This window comes from Hemicordylus capensis, chromosome 6 (assembly GCF_027244095.1).
Source record: "Hemicordylus capensis ecotype Gifberg chromosome 6, rHemCap1.1.pri, whole genome shotgun sequence".
Classification (NCBI taxonomy): Eukaryota; Metazoa; Chordata; class Lepidosauria; order Squamata; family Cordylidae; genus Hemicordylus; species Hemicordylus capensis.
The window spans coordinates 101,232,835-101,249,208 of NC_069662.1; the positions used below are offsets into that span (position 1 = coordinate 101,232,835).

The 16,374-nt window shown below is 44.6% G+C and overlaps 1 protein-coding gene across 3 annotated transcripts in view; it reads left to right on the forward strand.

The window, feature by feature from the left end:
* CPNE4 (copine 4) overlaps nt 1-16,374 on the forward strand; it is a 317,325-nt gene that overhangs the window by 260,792 nt on the left and 40,159 nt on the right. The window lies entirely within an intron of this gene.

A 16,374-nucleotide genomic window follows, 5' to 3' on the forward strand; every position in this document is an offset into this window, starting at 1 on the left:
TCTGACGCCAGATGATGGGCATTATTTCAGTCCCAAACAGGGCTGCATGGCCCTGTTTGGAACCGAAATTGGCCCGTGCTGCGTTGGGCAGTGCAGGCTGGAGTGACTTCCCCTGCCTTAAAGGCAAGGAGAGCTGCTTCTGGTCGGGCTGATCGAGCTCCCTCCCAAACAGGGCCACGCGTCCACGTTTAGGAGGGAGATCGGCCTGCACTGCATTGGCAGCGCGGGCAGAAAGGCTCTCCCTGCCTTTAAGGCAGGGAGAGTCACTCCAGCTTGCACTGCCCACTGCGGCCCTGTTTGGGAGGGAGACCATACCCCTGCAATGCAGGCCAGCCCCCTGCATCTGACATCAGACACTGCCACCAGCCTCCCTATGCTCTGCTACCTTCAGGATCTGGGGTTGCAATGCCTTATTCTGTATTTTAAAGAGATGGGGTTATTGAAAGAGGAGGGGGAGTTCCTTTTCTTTTTCTGTTCTCCTCAGATTTCTCATTGCAGAATACTGAATGAGTAGGAAATCAGAAAGGGTTCTCCATGTTTTCCCACTTCTCAATATTTATTACATTTATAGGCCGCCCCATCCAAAGACTCAATAGCGTTTTATAACAAATCCAGAGAGAAAGTGGTTCCTTGCTTATGCCAGTATTGACCACATTACAGAAGGGGCTGGTGTGGATGATACTATCTGCCAGTCCCTCCCACCACACAATTAGGGACATGATTGCATGCATCGCGCTGTTTCCAGCTTGTGCTTGAACTTTGCATAATTGGCAGGGAGGATGGATTGTCCAAACAAAAAGAGCGGAAATTTCTCCAGTTGAAGGGAACTCCCTCAAGACAGTCACAACCCCTTCTGCTTCTGCAGGGGGAGGTTTCTAAAACTCTTTCGTTTTCTCACCAGCCATATGTTAGTTTCGTGTTTTGGAGGGGGAAGGGGTTTGACACATTTAAGCTCTTGGTGTGAAGGGTTAACCTCCCCAAAATAACATAAAAACAACTGTATTCATGTGAGCTGTTCTGGGGAAGGGAAGGGGAAGTTAGAGACTGAATATTTCAAGCTGCTGATCATTGTATGAGTACGCACAGGCACACGTGCGCACGCACACAGAGTCACACAATACACTGATAACATTCACCATTAAGTATAAGCTATTCCATGATCCCTTTCCCTTCCTGCACATATTTAGCAAATATTGATGAAAACATTAAGCTGACCCCTCACCAACCATTAACTCTTGAAACTTTAGGGATGAATGAAAAGGAGCTGGGACTGAACACCAGTTCCCCCTCATCACAACAGCGCCCAGAAAACACAAAAAATGAATTCCCCCCCCCCCTCGTTAGAGCAGGAACTCCTGTTCTTGTTGCTAACTTTTGTTTTTTTTTCACCATTTTAAGCCACAGGCTGAAGTAACACATGCACACATAACACATTTTCTTGCAGGCCTCTGCTTGTAGTTAGATAAAAACCAAATCCACAGATTTGTCAAAGGCTCACCAAAATAAAAAAGATATTACAACCTTTTTTGAAACATAAAAAAGAGAGAAGAAGGCTCTGTGGGGGCAGATGGGTCTTTCAGCAATCTTGGGACCACTGCCATAAAGGCTTTGCATCTGGCAGTAGATGTTCTGGTTTCACATAAAAGTATATGGGGTAGGTCCTAGCCTCAACTATGCAGGGCTGAAAAAGAGAGAGATAGTCCATATGGGTTGTGGATCTTGTGTCATGAGAGTTGAAACCAACATCTTGCATTGGATCCAGAAGCAAACAGGTAGCAAGTACAGTTGACGAAAGCACCACTTGAATATGCTCAAACCTCTCAACAGCTATTGAGAAGCAAATTGTGGCATTCTGCACCAGCCGCTACAAAAATTTCAATTACAATCCAAAGGATTTTATTACTAAATATTATACCCCACTAAGCAGACCATAAGGGCTAGTTTAGTGACTCACTGTTCCCAATAATAAAAATACAATAAAAACATAGCATTATTCAAAATAGTAAATATGTTTAAAATTACTTCCATGTTCCTTTGTGGGGTAGTTCACATAAAGTGAGTCTCCTTTCTAACAAAATGCTAGCCATTATACTTTTTAATGACTTATGATGACTTTAAATGACTTATTAGCTGACATTTTGTAGTTCTGATAGTTCTGTAGTTCTATTCCAAGATTGTGGGTGTTTCTGGGTTTATAGTTGGGTAAGTTGTCAACAACAACAACAAAAACAACAACAATATGAATATTTATATACTGTTTTTTAACAAGAGTTCTCAAAGTGGTTCACAGAAAAATAAATAAATAAAATGGTTCCCTCTCCCATAAGGACTCCCAATCTTAAAAAGAAACATAAACCAGCAACAGCCACTAGAGGGATGCTGTGCTGGGGCTGGATAGGGCCACTTGCTCTTTCCCTGCTAAATAAGAGAATCACCACTTTAAAAGGTGACTCTTTGCTCAGTTTACAGGGGCTTTGTAGCAAAGGTTTCTAAGTAGGTTTCTATGTAGCAAAACTCCCTTGGCTGAAATGAATCTCTAGATCAGTGCATCTTTATATTTCATTGGATGTTTGTACATTAGCAATGGCCGTATTCGTACGTAATGGGAAACTGAAGGTGAAGGAGCCTGAGGTTGACAAACCTGTATATGCAAATTCATGAAACCCCAGTCCCACCAGAAAAGCAACCTGAGGTTTCCCTTGCCAAACTCCAATTTGAAACCTTGGGTTGTTGTGAGCTTCGCTGCTCATACCTGAGGTTTCCAGCCACCAGCGTTACATGTGAATGCGGAACTGCAGGCTGCTCTCGCTGTAACCAGAGTTGAAGGAGGAAGATCCTTGATCTTCATCTGTGATTGGCTGCCAAGGCTGTCTTCATGCCAAAAGGAAGCCCACACAGCCAGTTCCCCTTCCTCTCTGCAGTCTCCCTGACTGCAGTTCGGTTCCTGTCTGTTTCGTCCAAATGCGGACAGGTAAGCACGCGGGGTGGGGAGCAGAACCATCTGTCCATTGGACCCTCAGTTCCAGGTTACGCACGAATGAGGCCATAGCATCTGAAAAGAGGGTTTGAAACTTCACAGATACCATTCTTTACCAGGAGATAACGGTGTCAAAGCACTAATATTCCACTCCACACATTGCAGCCAGGGGCGTATCTAGGGTAGGGCAGGCAGGGCACATGCCCTGGGCGCCACTTGAAGTGGGGCGCAAATTCTTAAAATTAATTAAAAAAAAAAAAAGGCCACCAAAAACAAAATGACCACTGCACATGCTCAAATGGCCTCTGTGCCCAATGAGGCCTCTGGCCTCTTTCAGCTGATATTATAGTAAAGTTATCTGAAAGATGGGTGTCAGATGTTTGGACAAGGGGCGCAATTTCAGTGTTTGCCCTAGGCGCTGTTTTCCCTAGATACGCCTCTGATTGCAGCTTTTAACCTTGGCACTGAAGGATGGACTGGGGAATAGCAGTTCAAATTATGTCCAACATGTGGCCAGATCTGAGTTACTAGGTTGGTACATAAGTATATGTATTAGTTATTAGGTTTGTACATCTCAGCCAAATTTGTTTCCCAATGTCAGTGTAGCAAACAACCATTTAGATTGCAGTATGGGGGGTAAAGTGAACTTGAACAAAGCTGTCTAGAGATTGGCAGGGGAATAGTTATGGGAGGGGGGCATGAACATGTGCTCCTGTGTCTGTCTGTTACCTCGCCCGGAAAAAAAATAATTTCACAAGATGAATAATGAGCTCCAGGGCAAATTGGAGAGCATTCAGCTGCCTGTGTGGCACACTGTTTGGACATACTTGTCTTGTTAAATTTACCGAGTTATGAGTTCCATTGCCAGGCTTTGAGATGACAGGGTTCAAAGTTCTGTTTGGAGAACATGTTGTAACCTTTTGGTGGGTTCTTGACACTCAGAGACCAGCAAATACAGCCAGCAGGAGGGCCACTGATGACGAGGCAAATCTGAATTGCATCTGTTCATACTGCAGGTGCAGAGACATAAGTGAATGTTCTGCCATACCAACAACAAAAACAACAACACATCCATGCAGATCAAAAATGGGTGTGTCGGAAACAAGGGCTTACCTGAACCTTCTCCCTGCCATCTAATTTTCTGGGTGCAAGGAACCTTTTTGTATAGAATGTTAAATCATGTGTGTCCCCCACCTGCGATCTGTATAGTTCAGAAGCACAGGTTTACCACCTCATCTGCTGTTTTGTGGGAATTAGACCTGTGATGTGTTATTAGGGGTATAGCCACCATTAAGTGCCCTGGGGCAAGTGTCCAGAGGCCGTAGATGTCTGGGGGCCACCAGCTACCTCCCTGCCCCTCCCCTGCACTGGGTGCTCAGTCTCAACTCACACCAGCTGATTGCTCTCTGACATCACCAAGCCAGCATGGCGGCAGCTGTTCACTGAAGCAGAGCTGCCCCAATCCCAGCAAGAGCTGGCACCCCCTTTAAGGCAGGCCTGTTCTCACTGGCATTGGGCAAGCCCTGCCTCAGCAGGTCATGTTGGCTCAACCAGCGCTCAGACATCCAGGTAGGCATAAGGCGAGCAACTAAGGTGGGTGGTGGTGAAGGCTGGCAGCAGAGGTAGGAAAGGGCCATCTTCAAATCTTGCTACCTTGCTATGTCCCTGTGTGTTATGTGTAAGTTGCTTCTTTGGGTCCCCCACCCCAACCCCCACCAAATAAATAAAAATTAAATCCAAATTTACCACATATTTTGAGGTGTTGCATGGCCACAATACTTCCTTTATGGTATAAATGATAGGTTACTGAAGTCAAGAGGTCAGTTAAGCAGGGCTGGCTTGTCCACTAGGCAAATCTAGGTGGTCATCTAGGATACCAATTCTTGGAGCTCCCTGGGCAGAAGTTGAGTCGACAGGGCCAACCTCCTAGCTGGTCTCTGGTTTGCTTTTCTCCTCCTCCTGCTCAGCGCATGCTGTCCCCAACCTCCTCCCTGCCTCACTGCTGCGGCTGCTCAGATGGGAGCCTCCATCCTGATTTCTCAAGTGCCCACACTCAAAACCGGAAGCAAGTGGTGCACATGCCAGTTAGCTTGGCTGCAGTCAGGCCTGTTTGGTTGTGGAGGGAAGCTGCCTCTCAAGGGAACAGTGAATTTGGTTGGCCTGGGAGATTGCAGAGCCTGCACCGCTGAGGGAAGGGAGGGAGGGAGGCAGTGGCAAACGAGAAAAGGCAGGCATCAGGTGGGCTCCGAGTTCCTCAGCTCTTCCCCCTCGCCCACTTTATCCTCAAACCACTGCTGGCTATTCATTCCCTGGCCATCCACATGAGCTGGTTATTCGACCCAGCAAATAAACAACCTGCATGGCCCAAGTTGAAGTCAGGCCTCTGCAATTTCAGCTGGCGGGGTGGGGCGCCAAAATCAGACTTCCTGTCAGGCACAGAAGTGTCAAGGGCCAGCCCTGCTGTTCAGTTATTAACCTTGATCATGAAGCCAAAAGAGAATCCAGACTAGATTGCAGTCAGTAGCATTCCTAACTTTCTACAACCGAGATAAGGGATATATGTTATTTTGGAGGCTTACAAGAAATAATTTATTTTTTAAAAAAAATAAGAGATTTGCTTAGAAGAAGAGAATTCTAACGTAGCCACCTTCAGTTATTCACAGGTTTGTACTTGCACTTCATAACACTGTGACAGCTTTAGTTATCTAAATAAAATCCTCCTTCTTCCTGAAAAGGTGAATATTAATGTTCACTAGTGTTATGGTAATAAGCTCACACAGACACATTTGTCAGGAGAATTTGCTTCATATATTTTTAGAGCACCTTTGGAAAAAGTGTATTACTTTTACATATCAGTCCCAAAACATGCATACATTAAAATCCCTGTATGATAATGCCTGTAATTAATGCTTTTAATATGAAAATGTACATTAGCATATGGGATACCTTAATACATTTTTAACCTTGTGCAGTATTGGGGAAAAGTCATTACTAATAAAGCCAGTTTGAAGCGCTGATAATTCTAAAATGTTGAGGCTGTTCTCACGAGCTGCTTAGCCCAGGCTAGGCTGCTTGTGTGGAACACTAGGATCCGTGTGGATCCCGACACTCCCACCCAGCCTAACCCTGCTCCCAAGCCCAGCTCTTAGCTGAGGTTAAGGGAACAAGTGCTCCCTTAACCTGGTTGCCGGATTCATGTATCTCCTTGGGCTCCATGGAGCCCAAGGAGACACAGAGACAGGTGCCTAGAGTGCCCATCTGATGGGAGAATGCCCCAAGGCACCATACTCATTGGGCAGTGCCTTGTGGGATATCCTGAGTCTGAGGAAATGAGTCCCAGCTTCTGTTGATCCACGCTGCTCCTGGCAGCGCAGTTAATGGGTGTGTGTGGCTCACATCCCGAAGCAACTAACATTGGTCACCTGGGGAAAGGTAGGTTGAACCGCCTGAACCCTCTGCCCACCCAACCACCAACCCACACAGTCATGTGAATAACTCCATTATGTGAAGTCAAGTCCCATTGACTTATTTTCAAATTATTACTGAAATCTGCAGCTCTGCTGGATTTCATTGTATATATGTACAGAGAGAGAAAGAGAGAAAGAGAGATGTATACGAACAAGGCTGATCCACCCTCTTCATAGTAGTCACATAGTGTTCCATGATATCAATGATACTGCATACCAGCACATTCCAGCACTGAAGAAAACAGAGCAACCTACCTTATTGTATATTGTTCTGTATCCAGACTGGAGTCGCCATATGTGCAATAAAACTGAGCACCTATCAAAGTAAAATTGATAGTAAAAAATTTAAAGAAACAATTCCAAAATGCATGGTTGAGTTACAGAATATTTACTCTGGTGCAGTACTTTGACTTTTGTCTACAAAGCACTTTAAATGCACATTTTTGCATCAAACAGGGTTCATTCTTTAACTTTAGAGGAAACGAAGCCATTAAGTGTAAATTGTCACTTTGTGACTCCAGCTTTAATGGGTCTACCCCAATGTAAGTGGATGATTATTTACCCTCCAAGGAATATTTTCAAATCCATTAAACAGCATAACACAGATTAATAGCCTGCAGAAGCCGACAAGACCACTAATGGATTACAAGCACTGGAGTGTGATAACATCAGTGTAAAATGTAAATTCTATGCATATGGGTGGTAGATTGAGAAGTACATTTGCTTTGATTTAAATTACACTATATTGACTTAAAAATAAATATTCTGGTTTAACTGCTTTGGGTAGTAAATCTGAAATGCTTTCATTGAGGCAAGAGCAAACAGCTTCAATAGCCATAACCATATTTTAAGGGTGTACTTTTGAATAGCTTCTCTCTCCAACCCTGGTTAATTTCAATAAAATGTATTTCTCAAAGGCCCATCTGTATGCATAAAGATTCTTGCACTGAAGACTTGGAAGTTTATAGTCTCATCGTCAAATTATTTTTGTCAGACAATTGTATTGAACCGGTTTAGTCAGTTGAGCTAAGCTGTAAGGTGCTAGGAACCTTGAACCAAGGACTCCAGCAGCCTTAGCACTCTATTTCCAATCAATCAATCAATCAATCTTTATGATGGTCTTAGACCAGCATAAGGTAAAAGGAGCATGTAATATTAAAAGCAATTGAAAGCAGATTAAAAGCAGGTTAAAAAAAATAGAGTCTATGCCTGTTAACAAAGCGACTGTAAGGAGGAGAGGTGGTCTTGTGGTAGCAAGCATGAATTGTCACATTTTCTAAGCAGGATCTGGCTTGGTTTGCATTTGAATGGGAGACTACATGTGTGAACACTGTAAGATAGTCCCCTTAGAGGATGGACCACTCTGTGAAGAGTATCTGCATGATTGCATGCAGAAGGTCCAAAGGTCCCACCCCTGCGTCTCCAAGACAGGCCTGAGAGAAACTCTGCCTGCTACCTTGGAGAATCAGCTGCCAGTCTTTGTAGGAAATACTGAGCTAGCTGGACCAATGGTCTGACTTGGTATATGGCAGCTTCCTGTGTTACTATAGGATTACTCAAATTGCTAAGACAGTAGCGTGTGACTATGGAGTTGCAGTAGGTTACTATAAAAGTTACTATAGGATTACTGAAAGGCTGAGAGCGATGGGTGTCTGTAAAAGATCTGTAAAATTGCTAAAACAGTAGCATATGACTATGGGGTCATAGTAGGGCTAGAATCTATTAGAAGCTGTTAAAAATTATATGCTATAAAATTGCTCCATTGCTAAAATCTGTTAAGACAATTTCTGTAAAATATTGAAAGATAAACTGAAACACTGAATGCAGTAGGGCTGAATGACAGGAGGATTAATTCTGGCTGGCGGGAAGAGCCTGGAGAATTCTAAATGCTGCCGTGCAGAACTTGGCAACACTGTATGTTATAGATGAATTACAGACTAAGCTGGATGGGGTTACACTCCCCTGGAAAGAGCAGATACGCAGCTTGGAAGTACTCCTGGACCCAGGCCTCACCCTGGTATCTCAGGTGGAGGCCATGGCCAGGAGTGCTTTCCATCAGCTTTGGCTGATTCAACAGCTGCGTCCATCCCTTGAAGAGGATGACCTCAAAACAGTGGTGCATCAGCTGGTAACCTCCAGGCTTGACTATTGCAATGAGCTATATGTGGGGCTGCCTATGTAGTCTGGAAACTTCAGTTAGTTCTGTGGGGCTGCCTTTGTACATAGTCTGGAAACTTCCAGTTAGTTCAAGATGCAGCAGCCCGATTGGTCTCTAGGGCAACACGGAGAGACCATATTATGCCTGTTTTGAAACAGTTGCACTGGCTACTGATATGTTTCTCAGCAAAATACAAAGTGTTGGTTATTACTTTTAAAGACCTGAATGGCTTAGGTCCAAGTTATCTTAGAGAGCGCCTTCTTCCGTATGATCCCCATCGCATGTTAAGGTCATCTGAGGAGGTCCGTCTTCAGTTACCACCAACACGTCTAGTAGCGACTCAAAGGCAGGCCTTCTCTGTAGCCACTCCTGAGCTGTGGAATGCACTCCTGACAGAAATCGGTAATCTAAGCTCATTATTGGCCTTCAGGAGGGCCCTTAAAACCTATCTGTTTGGCCTGGTCTTCCAGGGTTTTTAAACTGTTGTAAATGTTCAGCCTGGTTCTCCAGGGTTTTTAACTGTTTAAATGTTTTAACCGTTAATTGGTTTTATGCTGCTTTTATAGTTTTGATTTTAATTGTTTTGTTTTTATTTTGATGTAAATGGCCCTGAACCATTTTTGGAAGGGTGGTATATAAATTGAATAAAATAAGAAGAAGAAGGAGGAGGAGGACGAGGACGAGGAGGAGGAGGAGGAGAACAATAATGAGAAACTATTAAACACCAATGAAACAAAGCAGGCCTACAAGAAAGAACAAGTCAAGAACCCAGCAGAAAAATGGAAAAATAAGCCACCGCATGGTCAATATTTGCACAATATAAGTGGAAAATCAGACATCACCAAGACCTGGCAATGGCTTAAGAATGGTAACTTAAAGAAAGAAACCGAGAGTTTAATACTGGCTGCACAAGAACAGGCACTAAGAACAAATGCAATAAGAGCAAAAGTGGAAAAATCAACCACAAACAGCAAGTGCCGCCTTTGTAAAGAAGCAAATGAAACCGTGGACCACCTAATCAGCTGTTGTAAAAAGATCACACAGACTGACTACAAACAAAGGCATGACAAGGTAACAGGGATGATACACTGGAACATCTGCAAAAAATACAAGCTACCTGTAGCCAAACATTGGTGGGACCATAAAATTGAAAAAGTGGTAGAAAACGAAGATGCACAAATATTATGAGACTTCCGACTACAAACAGACAAACATCTGCCACACAATACACCTGATATAACTGTAGTCAAGAAGAAAGAAAAACAAGTCAAAATATTCGGCATAGCAATACCAGGGGATAGCAGAATAGAAGAAGAAGAAATAGAAAAAATCACAAAATACAAAGATCTACAAATTGAAATTGAAAGGCTGTGGCAGAAAAAGACCAAAATAATCCCAGTGGTAATTGGCACCCTAGGTGCAGTTCCAAAAGATCTTAGAGAGCACCTCAACACCATAGGGGCCACAGAAATCACCACCAGCCAATTACAAAAAGTAACTTTACTGGGAACAGCTTATATTCTGCGACGATATCTATAATAATCGCAACAACATTGACAATAAAATTCAGCCATCCCAGGTCCTTGGGAAGGACTCAATGTCTGGATGAAACAAACCAGTCAATAACACCTGTCTGACTGTGTAAACAAAATAAATAAATAAATAAGAAGACATACTTTTTGCCTAAGCATCCTGGCGACCTGTCAAGAAGAGGGAGAATAAGGGCATTTCTCTTGTCTCTGTAGAACAGGCAGTGAAGGAGGACATGCTCAATAGTTTCAGCTTGCCCCAAGTCACAGGGGCACAGATATTCCGGGAAAGGGATCTTCCTGTATTTTTGATCAAGGACAGCCGAGGGAAGGGCATCACAGCAATCCAGGGTAAAGGCCCTTCTGTGGTTAGATACTTCTAGCTGTGTGAGATATCAAGCAGGTGTTGTTATGCACCTTAGACATTCAGAGAGAAGGATGTTTAGCGACCTACTGTAACTAGGTCAATTTGGCATTCTGCGTCAATTTTGGCCTGCTCATAACCCATGGAAAGTAGATGAGATGGGGAGAGTACAACTAAAGATAGTTTTGCAGATAGAGATCGCTTCCATGTGGATTGGAAGCCATCTATCAATGTTGAGGGGGCTAGGCCCATTGGGAGAAGGGATAATCTCAGCCAGTAGTTGAGTATGGACAGCCAGACTCTAGCCTCCACTTTCACCAGGCCTCCTTCCAATTGTAGGATGGCATTAGAGGGAGCCAGCGTGGTGTAGTGGTTAGAGTACTGGACTAGGACCAGGGAGCCCCGAGTTCAATTCCCCATTCAGCCATGAGACTTGCTGGGTGACTCTGGGCTAGTCACTTCTCTCTCAGCCTAACCTACTTCACAGGGTTGTTGTGAGGAGAAACATAAGTATGTAGTACACCACTCTGGGCTCCTTGGAGGAAGACCGGGATATAAAATGTAAAATAATAATAATAAAAAATAATAATCATTAGAGACACAATGGGGGACTTGCAGTACTGCTCTTAGGAATTTGGATTGGACAAGCTCTAGGGAGGCAAAGTTGTTATGGGTAACTAGGAACCAGTTAGGTTTGACTTGGCCCTATAACGCCTCAGATGCGATCAGCTTCCCCAATCTGAGCAACTTCCAGGTGGATAGAAGAAATAATCATGACCACTGGTTAAAATTGCTTTAAAAGAGTAGGCATAAGTCAGGGCCATCAGCAATTATTGGCCATGATGGCTAAACAGAACTGCCAGGTTCAAAGGCAGAGTACCTCAGAGGCAGGGTACTTCCGAACACAATTGCTAGGGAGCACACAGGAGAGGATGTCTGTTGTCTTCCTATACTTACAGACATCCCAAAAGCATCTTTCTGGTGGGGAAAAGAATGCTGGAATAAATGAACCTTTTCTCTGACCCTGCAAGGTTCTTCTTCTCTTCCAGGTGATCCAGGGAATTTCAATATTTACATAGTTGAACTGAGTGCTCCAGAATTGTGTTTTACATTGGCTGCATTCACACATAACGTGAAACTGGAGATTAATGATCCCGCAGTTTCAATTTTAAACCGCAAATTGCATCGCAAATGTTCATCCAGCAACCTCCAGTTTCAGGAGAGGGGAGCCCCTTCCTCATCCTGGTCCACCGAGGCTGATCCCAGCAAGCTCCATAGCACTTGCATCACCAGACTGTGGGCAAAGTGCTGCGATCTTGAAGGGGGCGTGCCGAGCGCAATCGTGCCTTTCGTAACAGTCTGCCTTCCCTCATCAGGGAAAGAGCATTTAAATCCCTTTAAATGCCATGCCATGCCAGCACTCTTTATTACAGCGATCGCACCACTCGCCTCCTAATCTCGGAAAGACCACATCACTCCTTTGCTGATAGAGTTACACTGGCTGCCAATAGGCTTCCAGGCAAAATACAAAGTGCTAGGTATAACTTATAGAGCCCTAAATGGCTTAGGCCCTAGGTATCTAAGAGAACGCCTTCTTCATTATGAGCCCCACCACCCATTGAGGTCGTGCGGAGAGATCTGTCTCCAGTTGCTGCCAGCTTGGCTGGTGGACACACGGGGATGGGCTTTCTCGGTTGCTGCCCCAAGACTGTGGAATGTGATCCCTACTGAGATACAATCCTCCCCATCTCTGACAATTTTTTAAAAGCATTTGAAAACCCACTTCTTCACCCAAGCTTTTTCAGTTCTTTAAAATTTTAAGGTTTTAGTCTGCGGATGATTTTTAAATAGTTAAATTGTTTTTTAAGTTTTTGTATATGTTTTAACTTGTTTTATGCTATTGTTAACCGCCCAGATATGAAAGTTTGGGGCAGTGTACAAATTTGAATAATAATAAATAATAATTGCTCTGACAGCTATTGCATCTCTCGCAACAAAACTGCCCTACTCAAGCACGATTCCAGGGGGGATCTTGGGGGACACTATTTTCCGGTTACTAAGGGAGGGGGACATCATGACTTCCTAGGAGAGAATATGAATATGAGGGAGGGCAAAAGATACTGGGGGGTCTAACCCACTGTGTCCTAGGATGCTCTTGCAAGGGCTCACCCCAGCAAAGCAGTTCATGCAGACCAAACCATACTCCTGCTCTCCTGGTAGCTTGCTGCTGGTGGACTACTACTCTCATGAGAGGGCCAGTCTACTAGAGAGAACCTTGGGCTGTAAAAGCCTTGGTCTACCATTGGATTGCACACTTATGAGTTGAGCTAACCCAACAAAAGGAGCGGTTCAAGAATCCCTGGTTGGGGCTGCTGACCCTGGGCACGCACACACACACCCGCCATGTGTTTCCATCCCAGCGGTCTAATGGGGTGCCTTACTTATGTTGCCACCTGGAGTGTTTGGGCTTGTGGACATACATAATTGTCACTTCATTCTCGGGGAGCAAAGCACTGTGCCCATCCTGTCATCCTGTACCCTTTCCCTCCTGCTTGCCAGGAGGGGGGAGCTAGGGACAGAATGGGAAGAAAGAATGCCCCTATATGACTTTGTCACTTGACAGGCTGACAAGCTTGGGATAGGATGTGGCAGCATCCCTGTTGCCAGACAAGTCCATTACTGGATCAGATACAGGAGGTAAGGGACTGGTGCTCGGAGAGGTGGCCAGCAAGAAGTGCCGCTGGCATAGAGTGGGCATTTTCCTGGGTGGGTCTGAGCCTCCGTCTCTATGATTGCAGTTCCAAAACTTGTATGAACCACGATTATGCTGGTTTATGGTCTCGGCGGTGACCAGAGGTTTGGTATGAAAACTGAAGGTTCTTACTGAAAACTGAAGGTTCAAACTGGTGTTTGGTGAGGCAAACCCCATGTTGCTTTTGCCATGAAAATATGGTTTCACACATTTGGACGTAACATAGTTTCAACCTCCGCCCTGTGTAAGTCCAGTTTATCATTATGTCCAAGTTCGGCCACTGAATGACAGATTTAGCCAGGGGCGTATCTAGGGTAGGGCAGGCAGGGCACGTGCCCTGGGTGCCACTTGAAGGGGGGCGCAAATTCTTAAAATTAATTTTTAAAAATGGCCACCAATAACAAAATGGCCACTGCACATGCTCAAATGGCCTCTGTGAGGCCCTAGGCCATGCCAGGCCTCACAGAGGCCATTTGAGCATGCACGGTGGCCATTTTGTTTTCAGCAGCCATTTTTTTTAAAAAAAAACACAACAATTATTTTTAAAAATGTCCACAACACATGCTCAAATGGTCTCTGCAAGGCCCTAGAGGCCAGTGGTGGGAGGGGTAGCCTTTGCAGATGCCCCCCTCCCATAGCCTATAGGAAGTGCCCCGAAGGGGCTACAGGTTAAAAAAATTTAATTTAATATAATATAATATAGGTCACTGTACACATATTCAGTTTGGCACTATGTACAGAGAATCAGGGCTTGTGAATACTGAGCTGAAGCTTATGAGCTAGGATTGTATTCATTTGCTCTTACTTTGCTTCTTATGATAAGTGAGTTAAATGTGGTGTCTTAACAATATGGCTATTAATGGTGAGTTTGTCTTTGAATCAGTGTGAAATCCTTAGTATTAAGGCCCACTGGGAGTTTCTTGCTCTCTTTCTCTCATTTTAACTGTCTTTCTGAAATACTAGAATATATTCCAAGCAGTGACACAGTTTACTCTGCATATCCTTTAATTATTTTCAGAGTATCTGGGAAAAGCCAAATTCTCCATTTATTTTTAAAACTGATGTAATAGTGATGCTACAATGCATAGTAGAGAATTAGATAGGCACTTCTGTTTAGTTTTCAAGTACACCTCCAAATAGTATTTGGGTATTTCATGAGCCCCAGCATACTGAAATTTGTAGTTTTCCAGCATTTTTTGGTCTGGCTACATCCACTGCTAAATAGTTTTTGAAATTTTAAAAGATTAACGAGCTTGACTTATATTTTTCAGCTGATATTATAGTAAAGTTATCTAAAAGATGGGTGTCAGATGTTTGGACAGGGGGCACAATTTCAGTGCTTGCCCTAGGCGCTATTTCCCCTAGATACGCCTCTGGATTTAACCCACACACAGAGCCAGCAAACCTGGAAGCAAACAGGATGGCTTCTGGCCGTGGCGCACCTAGGTAATTTTGGGACCCGGACAGCTCCCGCTGTGAGGTCCCCTCTCTACCACAAGGCCCCCCAAAACCTGATTTTGGGCGCCTCCTGCCATCACCCCATGCCTGCCCCACTGCTGTGCCAAACCTCTGGTTTATTTGTTTTTTTAAAAAATTCAGCCACTGTGTGCCCAGCCAAGAGGTGGCGGCTGGGGGGTGAGCTGAGTGGCAGCCGTGGGTGTATTCACCACTGGGCCTGTCTGTCTGGCCCAGCAGCTCTTAAGAACTGTGAGGTGCTCCAGCGCTCCTGCACAGTTGAAATAGATGGTTGCAAACCTGAGACATCACGGGCTTGCAATCATCTATTTCAACTGCACAGGAGCGCTGGAGCACCTCACAGTTCTCAAGAGCCACTGGACCAGACAGACAGGCCCAGTGGTCACTCCAGCCGCCGCCGCAGGGGGAAGGCCTGCTTGGATCACCCTCAGCTGCCACCTCTCGTCCATACACATGGTGGCTGAAATTATGGGGGGGGGGGAATGAAGGTTCAACGCAGTGAGGCAGTGGCGCTGCAGATGTGGGGTGGTGGCAGGAGGCCCCCCCCCCCGGCCATTTGGAGCACCCACTGGACCTTGGAGGCCACGGACTGGGGCCCAAAGGTCCAGGGTTAGGAACGCCTCTGGCTTCTGGCTCTCTCCATCATGTCTTGCTTTTAAACTTGCCAGGTGCATCTGCCTAGCTATTGTCAATGACAGGGTGCCGGTTAAGATGGACCTTTTGCTCCATGTGATCTTTGTCTTTGCATAGCTTTGTAAAGTTTTATGCCAAACCACCTTTTGCACACATTTCTAAAGCAGGATAAATGATAGGCAAGATACCAACTAGTGTTGCACTTGCATTTGATTGATCGATTAAGTGCCACCAAGTCGGTGTTGACTCTTAGTGACCACATAGATAGATTATCTCCAGGATGATCTGCCTTCAACTTGGTCTTTAAGGTCTCTCAGTGGTGCATCCATTGTTGTAGTAATGGAGCCATCTACCTTGCTGCTGGTCATCCTCTTCTTCTCTTCCCTTCAACTTTTCCCAGCATTATGGACGTCTAAAGGGAGCTGGGTTTTCGCATAATGTGTCCAAGATATTATAGTTTGAGCCTAGTCATTTGTGCCTTGAGTGAAAATTCTGGGTTGATTTGTTCTATAATCCATTTGATTGTTTTCCTGGTTGCCTGTGCTATCCTCAAAAGTCTTCTCCAGCACCAAAGTTCAAAAGTGTCAATAATTTCTCTATCTTGTTTCTTCAAAGTCCAGCTTTCGCATCCATAGAGCGTCATGGGAAAAACTTTTGTCCAAACAATTCTAATCTTTGTCGGTATAGACACGTCACGGCATCTAAATATCTTTTCCAAGGCCTTCATTGCAACCCTACCAACTGTTAGTCTGCAGAGTATTTCTTGACTGCTGGATCCTTTACTGTTGATGGTTGATCCTAAAAGGCAGAAGCTATCCACCTCTTCAATGTCTTCATTATCAGTTATGAGACTGGTTGCTGTACCCGTTGTCATCAGTTTAGACTTCTTTACATAGTGTGAGAAAATGTATGCCTCTAAGTGACCTGTTCAGATGCAATAAATTACATGACTCTTAAGTGGTTCGTGCAACTCCACAGCATTGCACAACCATTAGTGGAAAGCCTTTTCCAGGACATA